Source organism: Elephantulus edwardii, unplaced genomic scaffold (genome assembly GCF_000299155.1).
Source record: "Elephantulus edwardii isolate Elephantulus edwardi_28Jun2011 unplaced genomic scaffold, EleEdw1.0 scaffold00272, whole genome shotgun sequence".
Taxonomy (NCBI): domain Eukaryota; kingdom Metazoa; phylum Chordata; class Mammalia; order Macroscelidea; family Macroscelididae; genus Elephantulus; species Elephantulus edwardii.
Window position 1 is genome coordinate 983,093 of NW_006400022.1, and position 12,600 is coordinate 995,692.

The 12,600-nt window shown below is 43.0% G+C and overlaps 1 protein-coding gene and 2 pseudogenes across 2 annotated transcripts in view; 2 read left to right on the forward strand and 1 right to left on the reverse strand.

Annotated features, from left to right (window-relative positions):
* The window catches only part of MED12L (mediator complex subunit 12-like), a 576,790-nt gene that overhangs the window by 246,165 nt on the left and 318,025 nt on the right, over positions 1-12,600 (forward strand). The gene's annotated exons all lie outside the window — the stretch shown is intronic.
* Positions 559-2,423, reverse strand: LOC102856294 (annotated as a pseudogene). The gene has a single exon (XR_439004.1). The product of XR_439004.1 is annotated as a staufen double-stranded RNA binding protein 1 pseudogene (transcript).
* On the forward strand, positions 2,177-8,331 carry LOC102865492 (annotated as a pseudogene).

The following is a 12,600-nucleotide window of genomic DNA, read 5'->3' on the forward strand; positions in this document are numbered from 1 at the left end:
TTGCCGGTTAGGTTACTGATAAAATCAGTCTCAGACAAATTTCTAAACTGTGCTATGTAACTAGATACAATTGAGGAACTTTGCAATAAAAATTGTATATAGTGTCATTTTAATTGAGAGAAAAATAATGTCTCGCTGCTGGGAGAGAAAGCAGTGGTTCCGGTGGGCCCGAGGTGGGCGGTGGCCTCCGCACACTGGGAAGGGGGGACTGCGCGGGAGGCATCTGGTTTTCTCTGGTGCTTGCAGCTTTGGGTCCAGTGTTTTTCCCACAGTGTTTGAGTCGTTTAGCCAGTGGGAGAAGGGGGTGCTTTCTGTGTGGTTCCTCCTTTCATAGCCCAAAGCCATCAAAATAAAACCAAGCTCTGGGGTACACTGGGCATGGCCTCACAGCCCCAGGAGGGGGGCATAGGAAGAAGGCCAGGACCCCATGCCTGGCTGCCTAGTGGGGAAGGAGCACTTCCTCTCCTCTGGCCCCATCACAACAAACCGTGTTGACCACCCTGCCTCCTGGTTCCCATCCCTCACCACTGCTGCGTCCAGTTTGTCAATCACTGTGTCTCAGTGCACTGGAGGTATCACAAATTCCAATTTTTCAAAGCAGTTTCAGTATTTTCAGTATGGATGTCAGGGTTTAATATTGGTTCATGGACAGTCAAGGTTCAGCACCTCCCACACATGGACAGCGGCCCGTTTCCTGTCCTTGACAGCTCTGCGCTCTGCTGGTCCAGCTCCGACAGCAACTTCAGGACATTCAGTGCAGCTATATCATGACAGGACTCCACATCCTTTCCAATGCCGTGACTGATCAGAGGCGGCTGGGAGGAACAATTGATTAGAGATACAAACTCATTCTTGTTGTTTTTGGGAAGTCTTTGTATTCAACCTGGAATCCCTGGACTCTGGAGAGATAGTCCAGCTGCTCGGAGGGCCTCGTGAGAGGACCATGGGGTGTGTGGCCTGAAGAGATGTTATTCTTTAAAATGGTCTCAGCTGTGGGCGAAGTGCCTCCATACAACAATTCCCGGGTGATCATGGCCGTGACCGTGGCCTTGGCAGGATTCAGAGCTACTCTGGAGAGATCTTTGGTGTGGTGTCCTTGGCTGACACCCACGGCCTGGGCCACCTCGGGCACCATGGGATCCCAGCAGGCAGCTGCTGGTGGCTGAGATAAGGCATCCTGAACTCGTCTTCCTTATTACCAGCTCCATTTTCGTCCGCAGAGCCAGGCTCAAAAAAGGTCACTTTCCTTCTGTCTCCCGGTTTCTTCACAGGTGTCTTCTCCTCTGACTTGAGGGCTGGCTTGGTGGGCTGAGCCTGTGGGACTTTGAAACCAAGGATTTCCAGCATGTTCTCGGCTGCGTTCCATTTGGCCACCTTTTTATTGGTGCCGGATCCTTCAGCCGTGTGGTTTCCGACCTTCACCTGCATCACAAACTCCCTGCGGCGCGGAAGGCCCCTCTCCGTGAGGAGTGTGTACTCCGGCTCCTTCTCCTTCTTCGCCTGCTGGATCTGGGCCAGTCTGCTGATTGGATTCATCCCCTGGCCATAGTCTGGGCCTGTGTGAGGCTTGACTATGGACTTGGTTTTCTTTTTGATTCTGGGTTTCACACGTTCAACTGTGGGCAGAGGCGGGAGCTTCTTCAACTCCTCAAGGACAGCAATCACAGCGTTCTTCTTCGAAAGCTTCTTGCTCTTCCCCTCACCTTCCCCTATGAATTCCCCAACTGACACCTTGGTCACAAAACTCTTAATGTGAGGCGGGCCACTCTCAAGGGCGACCTCAAAATTCACAGGCAAGTTCCTTTTAAGTGCAATCTCAAACACTTGACTTATTTCCGATTTATTGAGATTTTCTTTTTCCGATTCTCTTCCATTTACCTCCAGCCTCTCAGGAAGGGGCTCATTCTGCAGAATCCTCAATGCTCTAGAAGCAGCATCATGCTTTGCGGCCTGTCTTGTCCTTCCTTTTCCATTAAACTGCTGCCCTCCCACAGAAAGTTCAACTTGATAAAGGAAAGGTGGAACTGAAAATGGATAAAAGTACCTCCGGGGATAAGCACCTCCTCGCATGTTGTAGCTGTAGGTGGACTGCATCTGAGAGTAAGGGTCAACAGGCTTGTACGTTGGTTTTTTTCCAAGTTTCATGCACAGAGCATTTAGTTCTACAGTAGGAGTTATGCTTTCTGGCTGCTACCCCGAGCGCGTTCCCCGGCCTGCGGTCCTGGGCGGCGGCAACGAGGAGGGGAAGGAGGAAGGAAGAAGGGAGAGGAGGAAGGGACGGAGGGAGGGAAGAGGCGGCGTGGTGGTGGAGGGGGCGGGCGCCACCAGGCCGGGGGTCAGGGGAAGGAGGGGTGCTGAATGAGACGCAGCGGCAGCCTCCGATGCAGACGCTCAGGAGCCACTCCAGGGCCCGCAGCCTGGCCGAAAGTCATCTCTTTTGTTGACTCTACCTTCCAAGCATAGTGTCTGTCTTCAACAGCTAGCCCCTTTTAACAACAAATCCAAAGTAAATGAGATGAAGTTTTGTCATCCTTGCTTCTGAGAAGCCAGTCTAGTTGTACTTTCTCCAACCCATAGTTCAATGTTATAAATTCTTTGCTCAGATCTACTTATCCATTTATAAATTTAATAATTGTTATTTGTGTTAGGAAGTCATAATCTAATTCAGCATATTTTAGAGAAAAAAAAATCTTAGGGCTTCCGGCTTTTCTGAAAAATTTTCTTTGTATAATAGGATATTTAGCAGTTAAGTATTTCTTGCCTCTATCTAATCATTACCAATAGCAGTGGTCTTCTTCCCCCTAAGTTACAATAGTTAAAAATTATATTGCCACATATACTCTAGGGGAGGAAGAGGAAGGAAGGGACACACAAGACTACCCCTAGTGAAAAACCACGGGTCTAATGATACTGGTAAAACAGCTCAAGATTGGGCTACCTGATAGGGAGGTCAATGAGGGCAGCTCAGTGGGTGGATTGAATTCTGTCTACATTGTTCTCCAAAGTCTGTAAATCAAAATTTCTCCCACTTTTTTTTCTTCCCCCCATGTCTGTTTTAATTGTCCAGTTGCCACAGTGCTTGCCAAAGCCAGTTCTGATTAATCTCCTTTGCCAGTGTGTCCCTTGCCATTCCCTATCTCTCCTCCCTGAGAGAGACTTCACCCTGATTCATAAGGAAAAGGGGATGGTGTATTCTCTTAGCTACTTCCTGCTGAAAAGGGACGCTGTGGGTTTCAGGGTGAAGGTCTTTTCTCACTACTCTAAAGGGCCCCTTTGGCAGTAGGAAACACATAGACTATTATGGAGATTGATTTTGGAATTTAGATGCACTGTTATCAATTGTGCTTAGCCGTACATGCTCATATCTTTGAAGATTTATCATGGAAGTGTTGCAGCCTTCAAACTGCAAAGCAGCAAGATGTTCTTCCTTTATCTTGAGTTTCAGCTCATTTTTCCTTTGCATCTCAGCGATTTCCTCTGGGGTGGCTAGTACAGGTGATGATTCTGCTTACAGGTGGTGATTTACCAGAATTGCTGAGTCAACCTGAGGGCAGGTCAGTAGTGATGCAGCTCCCGCCGGGCCACAGCTGTAGTGCATCTTTTTACCACTAAGCATAGTAGAGTTCCTCCAGCAGTCGGGTGATGAGACTATCCACATTCAGCTCCCTGTCCACCAGTCTCTGACTGTAGCGAATCCTTTCTTCTTTGGGTTCCATCTCTCACCCTTCTGTTGAAATGACTGTAAAGTAAAGCCACTCCAGGCCTGCCTTACTCTTCCTTCCTTAGGAACCAGAACACAACATGGGACTCCGCCACCGAGCCGAGCGCAGGTCCGGTCCCGCGCGGCGTCCTCGCGCTGCCTCCGCAGATCAGCCTGGGGTCTGGTGTGGATCGCCGCCCTCTCCCACTTTTTATGTATACACATGTCACCTGAGATCTTACTAACTTAAAGAATCAGATTTCTTGGGTGTGAGTTGAGCAGTAATATTTGTACTATTGATCATTTTTTTAATAGCATCATTTTTCAAATCCTGTACACAGGCATTTATTTAATAAATAAAGTCACATCATGGTAGACTTGAAATTGGCAACTTTTGGATCTTTTTATTACTCTTTTCAGCATCCACCCCTGAAGGGTATTTGCATTGCTATTCTTGATTCAGTTCTAATATAGTGGCCTCCATGATATTTCTTTGTTCTACTCTAGATATCAAAGGCTTTAATACAGGGTTGGATTCCTAAATTAGACCTTTGGCCAAGAGATGAATATTTATTTTCTAGGTGATTTTTGTCACCATAGAGAAATTCAGGGTCGCTGTGAGTCACAGGCAGTTTGATGGCACTTAACAACAACAGAGAAAATCATAAATGTAACCACTGTGGGCATCTATAAAGTTACAAAGCCACTTTTGTTCTTACTGCTGCTTTTGTCTCCTTTGTCATGATGGTTAACTGTTCTGATTTTTTGGAAAGTGCAAAAAGGCTTCATGATGAAGCCGAGAACCATGCTGAGGTAGAGATAGAGTTCTTCCCAAAAGTTTATTGAGCCCCGGGCTACTCAGCAAGGGGAGTCGCACTGGGGTTTGGGCTTAGGGGGCTTAGGTGGGGTTTTAGCAAGTGTGTTTTAGGGGCTTGTGAGATGAGTTTGACGTTGCTGCAGCTCATTGGTGCATAAAGTTTTTGGTTTTGGAAAAGGTCCTAATATGGGAATTTAGGAGTTCTGGTTTTGGAAAATATCCTGACATAGAATTTTCTGAGTTCTGGTTCCAGAAAAATGTCCGGACACAGGATTTTCTGAGTTCTGGTTTCAGAAAAATGTCCTGACATAGGATTTTCTGAGTTCTGGTTTCAGAAAAATCTCCTGACATAGGGTTTTCTAAATTCTGGTTTGGGGAATGTCCTGACAGGATTTTCTGAGTTTTGGTTTTGGAAAAATATCCTGACATAAGGATTTCTGAGTTGAGCTTCAGCCTCAGTTTTGATTTTTAGCCTAACTTTGTGTGTATAGGTGGGTGAGAGAGAACACGTGTGTGTGATCGCGCGTGTGCGCACGCGCGCGCGCGCGCGCGTGTGTGTGTGTGTGTGTGTGTGTGTGTGAGTGTGATGTAATAGATGATTACTGGAGCTGTTAGAAGGGGATTTAGATGCTGGCTCTTATTTATTCCCATTGTTGTTTTCAATACTTTGTAATTAGAGATTTTGCAATAAATTTCATGTGTTTGAAGAAGTTTTGTACTTTTGTATTAACTCACAGCTTTTAGACCATTTGGATTCATTCCTATTGTTTATCAGGGTTCTGAGGCTGTAAATCTTAGAGGAGGAAACTGCCCATCATTTTTCTGGAGAGCACTGGTGGATTCGAGCTTCATTGTGCTACAGTCTGACATGTTACTCAGGGCTCCTTATCTGTTTAACAGTATTACTAAGCTTGCCCTTGAGCTTCTGGCTTGCTTATTCCATTACTCACTGGGTGGATTCTGGATGAATAAATAAAGAATTTATAGCATCTTGAATTTTGACCAACAAAATTGTAAGTAATAACAAGAAAGAAGATTGCTATTTAGTTGATTCAGATTAGTGTGGACCCCTTGTACTATATAACTGTGTTCCTGAGGGTCTCTATAACTCATTTTTTTTAGGATTGCCAGGGGCTGTTTTGTTTGGCTTATTGTGCTGTGCTTACACCTCCTGCCTTTGAGTTAACAGCACACTAGGTTAACTGTTGGCACCACTCGGGGACTCCTTACAGTTAAATAAATAATTCCTCCTGCTTCTAGGTCAGAGACCTTTCTGGGAGGAAGTCCTTGTGTACATTTCAGTTGTTTTCACAGGTTACTGTTCTTTGTCTGCAGTTGACCTTGCCCCATGCTGAGAATTCCCATCTTACTTGGCTTCTTACCAGATTCTCACAGTGACTGACTCAATCCTATTGTGCTTTCTCCACCATTCCCCTTTTGACCTAAGCCCTGTCTACTTTAAGCCTGTGGGAATCTCATTTTCTTTGTCAATAAAAGAATTAGACCCTTATCTTTGCCATGAAGATTTAATGCTGCACCCTTACTTCTCCAAGGTGACTGATGACCCAATTTTCAAGTTTATTGTTTTTTTTTCTTTTGTTTTTAACCCCTTGATTGTCCTAATCCCTGAGCATTTGATTTTGCTGAAATCTCCTCAGGTGTGTTGAATTCATTTTGTTCCACTGTCTTTCATAAATTCTTCACCCTGACTTTTTGCACATTTGCTCACTAAATCCTTTAGAATGTGTTTGCTAGGAACTGTGACAATAAACCAGCCACTGGAACTCTCACTGAGGGAGGAAACACAGAATGAAAGCCAGCCTTTGACTTAGCTTGAACACATGACAGTGAAAGTTGACACTTCAGTGGCCATTGATCCAACAAAAGAAAGCAGAGGAGGAAATACTGGGCAAGGAGAACTGACAGAAGACACTGAGACACACAGGAAATGAACCACACTGTTGGGGAGACATGCATTATTACATCACAGAGCCTTGCCAGGAAGAGACCATTGGCAGTTTTACAAATGAGGAAACCAGTGCTTAAGAGGAAGTAGGTCTTTAAAGGTGACTTGGACAGTTAATCCATTAAAATTGATAGTTAGATGTTGGTCTGTTAAACTTTAAGCCAAGATTCCTTTACTCCTCAAAGAACTGTTTTGTATGCACATAACAGCTACAGATGCCTAGAGCTCCATCTTTGGGAGTCTCTCAGCCAAGATTTCTTGACTGGTTTTCCCCTCCCCTGAATTTAAAAATGTAAAAGATAAGCATGCCTCCAGTTGCCCAATCCCCATCCAGATAAAAAATTATAAAAGAGAACTTTCTTTTTATTTACCCTGTTCTGAAAATTTTTAGTGTTGCTGTGCCCTTTCTGGCTTTGCTTTTGACTCAGCTTTTTGTCTCCTGTGTTAATGTCCAAAGGAAGTGAACTATTCATAATAATGATTGAAAGGTGTCATACTTAATCTTCAGATGATGGGGATTCTGATTGCTGGGGCCAGTGGTATAAGGCTGAGTCTGCTTGCTGTTTTTTTCTCACTTTCAGTCATTTTTTAGGCTGGAACCAGAACTGATTGCTTCTAGTGAGCTTGGACTCTTGTGTAGATGGGAGCTTTGGGTTAGGCCTAGCTTCCTTTTCTATCCTCCTAATTCCTCGTCACTATAACACATTGACTTTAGAACCTAGAGCAGTGACAGACATGCTTTAATTAGATTTCTACCTGGACAAATGTCATTGTCACATACTTTAGTTGAAGAATTGAGCTAGTTCATTATTGGAAATGTTTCTTAGTGTGATTTGCAGATACTGAGGAAATTCCCTTTTTGCCAAAGGAAAACCACTGCTTTGTATTGACCGTTGGACCAATTTTTCTAAAAATCACAAAATTGAGAGCTTGGGTATCGCGCAGCAGTGCGGCTGCACCACCACTGAGTGGTGCCAACATGCCAGCTCCTGGAAAGGCTTTCTGCTGGCGCCGAGTTGCTTCAGAGTCCAAGGAAGATGAACAGGACTCAGAAGAGGTTCGATTAAAACTGGAAGAGACAGGAGAAGTGCAGAGCTTGAGGAAGAGGCCCAACGGGGTGAGTGCTGTAGCCCTGTTGTTGGGGGAGAAAGTACAGGAAGAGACTACACTAGTGGATGATCCTTTCCAAATGAAGACGGTGGTATGGTTGGACATGAAGAGATGGAAGGAGAGGGGCAAAGAGAAGATCAGTGAAGAAGAAGACCTCCATTTGGGGACATGCTTTTCTGCAGAAACCAACCCAAGGGATGAAGATGCAGACATGATGAAATATATTGAAACAGAGCTGAAGAAGAGGAAAGGGATTTTAGAACATGAGGAACAGAAAGTAAAGCCGACAAATGCCGAGGACTGTCTCTATGAACTTCCAGAAAACATACGTGTCTTCTCAGCCAAGAAGACCGAGGAGATGCTTTCCAACCAGATGCTGAGTGGCATCCCTGAAGTTGACCTTGGCATTGATGCCAAAATGAAAAATATCATTTCCAGTGAGGATGCCAAGGCCCGACTGCTGGCAGAGCAGCAGACTAGAAGAAAGACAGTGAGATGTCCTTTGTGCCCACCAGTATGGCTGTAAACTACATACAGCATAACCACTTTTATCATGAGGAGCTCAATCCGCCCATTCAGAGAAACAAAGAAGAGCCCAAAGCCCGGCCTTTGAGTGTGCGTGACACAGAGAAGCCGGAGCCTGAGTGGTCTCCTCCTAACCACAAGTGCCCCACTAATGAGAAGGCCACTGATGAAGATGACTATCACTTTGAGAAGTTCAAGAAGATGAATAGGTGATACTGAAGGTGGCTGACGAGCAGTGCAGAGTGGGATGGGAAGAGCATCTCCCATCTGCTCGATACCTGGTTTCCTGGACAAGGTCTGGTGATTGACCAGTGGACAGTTCCAAACACAGACCGCTATAGCCTACCTGTTGAATCTTTCAAGCACACAGTTTAACTTTTTGAAACAAAATGTATAGTTTTCCTATTTGAGGATAAACTATTCTTATGAGCATTATTAAATCTTGTCTGTAAATATTTTAATTTTCTGTTCTACTTCAGAAAAAAACAACTGTGTATTCAGGATAACATATTTTAGATTGTAGTTTAATCATGTCTCCTGCTTCTAAATATCTGAAATGGTATTCAGAACAGCACTCTTCATTGCAGCCTGACTAAAGTGGATTCGGCTGGAAGCAGAAGTATCTAGGATGGGACCAAAGGGGCATTTGCTGGTTTTTACAAAGTTATTTGTTTCTTTGCATTAAAAAATAATAATTTTTATTATTTTTAGCACTTGATTATTAAATAAGTTAATAAAAAATCACAAAATTGAAAAAATACCCACTGAAAAACAACCCCAAACCCAAAACACTACAAAAAACAAAATAAAATCACAACAACCAAAAAAAAAACCCCAAAGCAACACAAAAAAGTTTACATGTCTGTGCTACAAAGATGGCTAGCTCTTGATTATGTTTAACAGTAATGAGGGGATGGTTTAGTTTGGATAATTAACTGGCAGTGCTGCAACACTCATTTCAGCCACCTGTTTTACAAAATTTTTTGCAGAACTTATGGTAAAGTACAAGGTGGCAAACCAGGGCCTTGGCACTGTTATGACCATCTTGTGATGATGGACAGGATCTGGGCGAGTAGATGTTGTCACAGACACTACTTAATCCTCAGACTGGGTGGAATGGCAATCTGGTGATCATGTTTTTGTAGCTGTAAAGTTACCCCTCACCACTTAGGATCTGTGTTAAGAACTATATGGTACTCGCCAGTCAGGATGAGGTTTCAGCAGTTCATGTAAAACTTTTAATAATCCTGGGTCTCTCAACCGTGACATGTTTTGAAGGGATCTAATTCTTTGTTATGCGACTCTACAGTGGACTGTGGGCTGTTCAGCAGCATCCCTGCCTCTGTCCACTAGATGCCAGTAGCATCCCTGATGTGTGACAACCAAAAATGTCTCCAGATATTTACAAATGTCCTTGGAGTAAAAACTACTGGAATTGTCCCTTAGTGATATGTATATTAATATTTTAATGCAGCAAAAGAATAAAGTCAACTGTTTTCCGGTGCCAAAACTTAACTGTGTATTTAATAGCTTATCACCAATAAGTAATCTATATGCTAAGGCCTAGAAATGCATAGTGTGAATTATTTACAGCTTTTTATGAGTAGTGAGCAAATTATTACAGCATAATTTTTTTAAAGCGTAAATGACACTTCCATTAGACCTTCATTAGAAATCAGGCTCAGAGTTATGACATTAGGTAGCTACCAAATACCTCTGCATAAAAAATATTCTACATATATAATATACACCCCCCCCCCAACAACAACTATGTCTGTCTATCTGTCATTGTTGTTAGGTGCCATAGAGTTGACTACAAGTCATATGACCCGATGAACAACATAGCTGAACCCGGCCCATCATTATCATCTCTGACATCTCATTGTTAAAGTCATTGTGTTAATGCATCTCAATGGGGGTCTTCCTCTCTTTAACTGACCTTCTGTCTTTTCCAGCATACTATATTTTTTCCAAGGTCTAGCCTCTTCTAACAAACCTAAAGTATGTGAGATGAAGTTTCACCATCTTTGCTTCTAAGGTTGTCCTTTCTTCAAGATTTATTTATTTGTTCTTTTGGCAGTCTATGGGATTATTCAGTACTCTTCTTCTGTCATCCTTATTCACTGTCCATTCTGAAGGCTGCATAGCCAGTAATTTAATGCCATTAGCAAGATCATTGGCAAGTGGCTTTATATATGTATGTTATGTACCATTGAGTCTGAACCGACTTATAATTAACCCTCCAGCAGTTTCCAGTGGCAGTAAATTTCATGGGAGGATATTGCCCATCTTTCTCCTAATGAGTAGCTAGTGGATTCAAATACTGTGCCTTTGAATAGACAATCCAGCTCCCATACCATTAGACCTGGGAGGGAAAAGAGTGAGACTGTGTGTGTGTGTGTGTGTGTGTGTGTGTGTGTGTTTGTGTCTGTTTTACATTATTCATGTTGTGCAAGAGTCCCTATTATTGGACAGTCATGAATGTAAAACTAGTGTCTAAGACTACCTTCCTTCCCCTCCAGCCCCTGGTAACAACTGGGTATCAGCTTTTACATCTGAAAAGCATCATAGCTATCTCAGGGTTCCTATTTACCTATCAGTTTTAAACTCATGTGCCTGTTGTTCTGGACCCTGATGACTAGTGGTAGGTCACAAGAGGTATAAGGGATGACACAACTGACAGCAGAAGAAGAACTACTTCTGAGACTCCCAGTTTACCAAGGCTTCTTTTAAGCTGAACTTTCACACTGTTGCTGAGGCTTCTTTTAAGCTGAACTTTCACACTGTTTCTGCTTCTTCTGCACTTGAGTTTTAAGTGGCTGTTTGTTTGCAATGAACTGTAGTGCTCTGAGGGCACAGGAGGACTTTGCAGAGTGTTCTCCTCTCCTGGGGTATTTCTGGCTTGCATGGCGGAGGAAGGTGGGGGAAAGCTTTGCATCAGGTGGCCTCTCCATTTTCATCACAGGAAATGACTGCAGTGTAGGGAGTACAGTGAAGTCCAGAGTGTTTCATACTGTTATTTGGCAATCCATGCAAGTCTGAGTCTTTGATGATCAAATTGTCTCAAAGCTCAAAACAAAACCCCAGATTTTGTTCTTCATGTAGATTCCTGACCCTCTTCCAGTCTGTTCTTCAGCAGGATTGTTTTGGGGTAAGGGGCTCTGTTCCCTGGGGTCAGGCGAGGAAATGCATCTCTGAGCTCTCTTTGCCTCAGTGAGGCTTTGTTTGCAGTTGTCAATTTCAGCAAGCAGACCTCAGATCGCCAACTTAGAGCTTTAATGACTATCCTTTGCTGTGGGAATAGGGAGCAGCTTTTCATTTCTGAGAAAGTGACAGCTTCAATTACTTAGGTAAATATCAACCACCTGCATGTTTGTTCAAGATTTAGGATTATATAGGCAGTTGGAAAGGTAGGAGAAAAACACCTCAGACTTTAAGAGTTGGAAATGGGGGAGCTCTGGTGGCCTAGTGGCAGGGAGCTGCAACTACAATCCCAGAGGTGTACGGTTCAAATCCACCAGATGCTCTGCCTGGGAAGGAGGGGCAGTCTCCTCCTGTACCAGTCAAATCTGATTTGATGGTACACTTACACAAAAATAATTAAAAAAAAAGAGTTGGAAATGTTCTTGAGCTGTTATTCTTAGACAACTTTAACCTTACATTTTGTACATTTTCTACTTTAGGTTCTAATAAAATAAATTCGGTGTAAATTGGATCTTTTTTTTTTAATGTTTGTGCCCCCAACTTTTTTTAAGTGCGATATTAATGAAAGTTTATAAGGAACTTGGATTTCCATTCATTTATTGTTGCACATTCCCCTCCCCTTCACTTTTCTCTTCGGAAGAAAAAAAAATTCTTTCATTGTTATACAGTTGTCCCCAATTTACCACCCCCCCCCCATCCACTTTACCATGCAGCTCTTATTCTGGACTCTTGTAATGCCAGCAATACCTAATTGTATGTTCCTTTTATACAGTTCTCTCCCTTGTCTGTTTCAGTGCATGTACATTATTTATCTACCCCTCCAATCCCATGTCAGTCCTGTTTTATAACGGGGGCTTTAAGTGAGTTTGTATTAAACACAGCATGTATTAAATGCTCATTTTAAAATGGTCTTAAATTTTAGATGTATATTTTTATTTTTACTGATAATGATTGGGAGCCATCAGTTCCATTAATGATGATGTCTGTTTCTAGTAGATAGGAGCCAGAGAGGATGACTATAAGGAAAGTGGCTGCCAGTCTTTAATCTCTCTGTGGCCTGTGTAAGTAGATTGATGCTATCTCATTGCCTCAGATTGCATCACTTCTTTCCATTGGAGCAATATTGTAGTTTTATACACATACCTACACTGGATTTTGTAAAACCACAAGGAACTGCTTTTAATTTTTTTATTTAATTTAGTTTGTTTATTTTTCATTTCAATGAACATCTACAGAGATTTTGGAATTCCATTCATTCATTGTTGCACCCTTCTTCCC